The sequence below is a fragment of the Vicia villosa genome, linkage group LG2 (assembly GCF_029867415.1).
Source record: "Vicia villosa cultivar HV-30 ecotype Madison, WI linkage group LG2, Vvil1.0, whole genome shotgun sequence".
In the NCBI taxonomy this organism is placed as follows: Eukaryota; Viridiplantae; Streptophyta; class Magnoliopsida; order Fabales; family Fabaceae; genus Vicia; species Vicia villosa.
In genome coordinates this window covers 220,795,540-220,800,844 of record NC_081181.1, presented here as the reverse complement: position 1 = coordinate 220,800,844, position 5,305 = coordinate 220,795,540, and the positions used below count along the sequence as shown (strand labels likewise).

Sequence of the window (5,305 nt, the reverse complement as noted above, 5' to 3'; positions counted from 1 at the left end):
GGACCCTCAGTTCTACCACACCAGATCCAGAGCTAAGTTCCTTTCTATATATATATATATATATATTTTTTTTTTATTTATTAGTTTATTTTTAAATCTTTTAATCTATTTTCTTTTCTATATTTTTTCTTATTATTATTAAAAAAAAAATTGTTTTAAACATGTTATTTATTTATTAAATAAATATTTCCATGGCTCTTTAATTTATTTAATCGAACCCTCGATTATATATATATTTTTATATATACATTAATTTAGTCACTTTACATGTTTAACCCATGACTTTAAAATCTTGATTTTATTTTGGCATGATAATTAATCACTGTCATCAACTGTTGAACCCTAAACAAAGGTTTACAAACAATGTGCCTACACTAAAAATATTTTCCTATGTCCTTTTCAGGATTAATCTTCATATACCTTCCGACGGCGCGCCACGCCTCTCATAAAGCTAAGTTTTCTAAATTTTGCTGTTTTAATATCATTTTTTTATATTTTATTTTGTCTTGTTTTGCCTTTTAATAGGGTTTGCCTCGAATTGTTATACACTCACTACTTTCTCTTTCTTTTTTGTCAACTCTTTAATGGTCAGGGTCAATGCTTCATGCTCAAGGCAAACCTCTGTCCATCAGCCTTCATCAATCGAAGCTAAAGGTTTGTCAAGTTGCCAAAGCTACATTGGTAATCCTAAAACCCTATTTGCCTTCATTATTACTTATGTCAAACCCTATTAAGGGATCCGCTGGTTTCATTGTCCCCTTCCCCTATTATTATGTAACTGTCTACTGGTTGTATTGATTGGCCTTGAAGGCACTTAAACTGTGATGTTATATTATTATATTACTGCGTGGTTAGTAATTTAGGGAGTGCAAACCATGAATCAAACGTTAGATCACTAACATTACAAGATAAAATATTCGAATATGACCACGTGATTGTTGCACCCACACACCTTTAGGGTAATCCCCCTGGTTGCCTTTGTTGCATGTTGCCTTGTTGCCTTTAAGTGTACTAAATAGTCAAAGTCCCTCGATTCCGAGGATACCTAAAGCAAAACAACTGTTGCCCTAAGTTCATTATCATCAATCTTGTCCCTCGAAGTTGCCTCGGTAAAAAAGATATGATGATTGTCCAATTGCTAAGGTATCCTCGCATGATGCCTAAAAAGATTAATGATTATTATATCCTTCCCTCAGACTACCTGCCCTCTTTATGGCAAGGGACAGTCTTATGGCGAACGATTACTCGATGACCCTTCAACATCCAATTGAAAGGCTTCCTGCCCTATTATGGCAAGGATAGATCCTTTCGCCTGAAAAGCTAAAAGAACGCACTTTCAAACTTAGGGTAGTTGCTACTAATTGCTTGCTCTAATTCAAACTACTTTTTATACCTCTTGTTCAAATCAAGTTCAAAAAGACTACGCTTATTTACATGCTAAAGTTCTTCTTCGAAAATCTTTTCAAACAATTCAAACATTTCAAACAAAGTGAGCTAAGCAATTAAGAGCCCATGGATAACCATGGATGCAAAGGGTGCCTTACACCTTCCCTTTGTATAACTTACCCCCCGAACTCAAAATCTTTTTTTTTAAAGGTCTTTTTCTGTTCTTTTAGCCTTTCCTAAAATTGGATAAAATAAAAGTCGGTGGCGACTCTTGCTATCCGCAACATTTCAATATAAAAGTCAGTTCACCATATTACAGAACTGGCGACTCCACTGGGGACGCTTTCGATTAAAAGAGGGGTTACCTTAGAGTTTAGGATTCACTTTAATTGTTTGATTTGTCTGCTTTATATTTCAAAGGCTGTTTTGGGTATTTACTTGTGTGAAAGATCCTAACCCGGATCTGAGAACCTTAGGTAAATGGCATGAGACCAAGGAGACTGCACAGCGTATACTGATGTGGTTGATATGGTGGCCATCGTTAGTGTGACACATTTGTTTGTCCTGGTGTTCCTTGGGATCCGACTTGAGGAAACACTTGGCTGCTGCGTGGTGTCATTAAACACTAATTTGCCCTAGAACCCTAGTTGAACTTGACTTTAGCCTATTAGAAAGTAGCGAGATGGCCGGCTTTGGTTCCGACTGAAGTTGGTTGATACTCGAAGCTACACTCATATGGACTGGACTTTCAGGACCTTCTCGGTCGGTGATTCGATTGCCGAACTGAGATAAGCGCCTTCGAGAAAGGTCAATGATATGAGCTCCCTAGAACCCGATCTTTATATAGGACAGGTTGAACCAACTAAACTTCAGGGGGAGGGTACGTACCTTTGGACCACGTGCAAGCCTAACCATAAGGAAAAATTGTGTGACTTGTGTGACTGGTGTGACTTGTTTGTGTTTGCTACTAACCTTCATTTTCTCGCAGGTTTTGTTGAAAGGACCTGTTTGTCCTTACTATCTCACACTAAGTCTAATAAACTGCATTCGCATAACATCAGGACATCATAAGCATAACATGATCAACTAACCCTTTCAAGGATCTTAGGAATTTAGGGCGCACAATTTCAGGTGCTCTTATCAAGAACTGAATTCCTATCTAGGGGCAGAGGATTTATTTTCCTCTGGCCACGTACCTTCCAATCCAGAGACTCGATACCTATCAAGGGGCAAGAGGATTTATTTTCCTCTAACCATGTACCTTCAAATTCAAAAGTATCCCGAATCAGAGGCGATGACCCAATGAGTAGTGTTATCGCGTTCGCATGTCCTTTAGGATTGGGTTGTGGTTGAGCAGGAAATGTGCCAGCAGGGGCAGCAGTAGGTGCTTGTTGTTGGGCTACTTGTGAAATTTGAGTTTCTAACATTTTGTTATGCGTAGCTAAGGCATCTACTTTGTTCGATAATTGTTTTAGTTACTCGCTATTGTGGATGTTTTGATTTAGGAAGTCCTTATTGGTTTGTTGTTGGGAAGCTATAAAGTTTTCCATCATGATTTCTAGATTCGACTTCCTAGGGGCGTTTTGAGCAGCTACAGGCGCTTTTTAATAGCCAGGTGGGACAGCAGGTGCTTGTCCAGGCGCGTACAACGCGTTGTTATTCTTATACGAAAAGTTCGGATGGTTTTTCCATCCAGGGTTGTACGTGTTAGAATAAGGGTTTCCTTGAGCATAATTTACTTGATCAGATGAGATTCCAGTCAAGAGTTGACATTCGGCAACAGCGTGTCCAGTTAATCCACAAATCTCGCAGTTAGGTGCTACGGCAGCAGCGGTGGCTGAAGGAGTGATGGTTAAGTTTTCGATCTTTTGAGTTAAAGCGTCTACTTTAGCGTTAACGCGGTCTATACCACTTATTTCGTACATTCCTCCTTTGGTTTGGGTCTTCTCTAGAGCGGCTCGTTCTCCACCCCATTGGTAATGGTTTTGTGCCATGTTCTCTATGAGGTTGTATGCTTCATCATGGGGTTTGTCCATTAGTGCTCCGCCAGCAGCGGCATCTATAGTCATTTTAGTGTTATAAAGGAGACCACCATAGAAAGTATGGATGATCAGCCATGGTTCGAGTCCATGATGAGGGCATAGTCTAAGCATGTCCTTGTATCGTTCCCAAGCTTCGAAGAGTGATTCGTTATCTTTCTGGGTAAATCCGTTGATTTGACCTCTTAGCATAGCAGTTTTGCTAGGCGGAAAGTATCTCGCTAAGAATACTCTTTTCAGTTCGTCCCATGTAGTTATGGAATTAGAAGGCATGGATTGAAGCCACGCTCTAGCTCTATCTCTCAAGGAGAAGGGAAAGAGACGTAATCGAATAGCTTCGGAACTAACGTTGTTAGCTTTGACAGTGTCGGCATATTGCACGAACACAGATAAATGGAGGTTGGGGTCGTCTGCAGGGCTTCCATAGAATTGATTCTGTTGAACAGCTTGTACCAACGAAGGTTTCAGTTCGAAATTGTTTGCCGATACTTGAGTGCGGTTCAGCGCGTGAAGGAGCGGCATAGTCTCTAAGAGGACGAATAGCAGCCATCTCTAACTTCGGGGTAATTTGGTTTATTTGATCAGTAAAGATCAATTCCTGATTAATCGGAATTGGTGCTACTTCGGGAAAATTGCGAGCTCGACGTTTGACGTTAATGAAACGTTCGATCTCGTTAATTCGTTGTATTAAATCTCCTCCTTGTGAACGAGTATTTGGGATACAATCGTCCAGAAAGAAAAGAAAGAATTGCCCTAGTCTCTACGGTGTAACAGTGAGTTACGATATCGACTTAAATAGTCCCCGGCAACGGCGCCAAAAACTTGATCGCGACTTTACGTGTCTATTAATCTGATAACTGCAAGTGCACAGTCGTGTCGTGTAGTTTTAAAAGATATCGAATCCACAGGGACTATGAATCGATCTACCGTTATCTAAGGTTACTATGTAAAGCTAAGGCTACTGATATTTTGATTGTTCGTAAGGGAAAGTGATTGTGAATATTAAGAAATATAATAATAGACGGATATCAGTATGTATTTCGTTTAACTTAAGGTGATCCGAAGGTCCATTGGCTAATGCATAATTCGATTAAAAATCTTTATTAATTCAATTGATTAAAAATCCTCCTCTCAAACTTTCGCTCTGTTGATTTAGATTACTATCCTAACTCGTAATGTACGCTTTCGCCATCCCATTAGATATTATAAAAGCTTTTTGGAAACAACGTAATTAATAAAATGCTTGTTTTATGAAGTCGTTATCTATTTAAATCCCCTAATCTCAAACTTTCGTTCTGTTGACTCGGAACACGCTAATATCCCTAACGTACGCTTTCGCCATCCCGCTCGGGTGTTAAAACATTTTTTGAAAATAAATAAGTTCTAATTAGTTTTAATACGCTTTCGCCATCCTTAAAACTAATGTCCTATGTCTACTATCCAGTTAAATATCTCAAACTTTCGCTCTATTGATTTTAACCTTTGACCGTCTTAACCCCTCAAACTTTCGCTCTATTGGTTTTAAGACTTACTAATTAAATTAGACATACAAACCAAAAACAAGTGATATTTAATAAAATATAATTAAGCCAATTTATTTCGGATCCCACAGTTAACTTACTTTACATACCGATATCTTAGTTAATTAGCCAGACCTATTAATACGGTTAAGCATGCATAAATTAATTTGGCTTATAATAAAAGGCATGTTAAATGGCATATAATATATCATGCAATAATAGTATAAATAAAGGCGGTAAATAATAAACCTGAATAAAATAAACTGCAATTGAATCTTGAAGTATCGAACTTCCACCACAGGTTGGCTGGATCGTTCTTCGGAATTAAACGGACAGCAATTAAAAACAAGGAATTAAAAC

The 5,305-nt window shown here is 38.3% G+C and overlaps 1 non-coding gene across 1 annotated transcript; it reads left to right on the top strand.

The window, feature by feature from the left end:
* Nucleotides 1–3,510: 3,510 nt before the first annotated feature.
* LOC131654370 (small nucleolar RNA R71) lies at nt 3,511–3,617 on the top strand. Its single transcript, XR_009299411.1, has one exon. It is a non-coding gene; the product is annotated as a small nucleolar RNA R71 (small nucleolar RNA).
* Nucleotides 3,618–5,305: the final 1,688 nt, after the last annotated feature.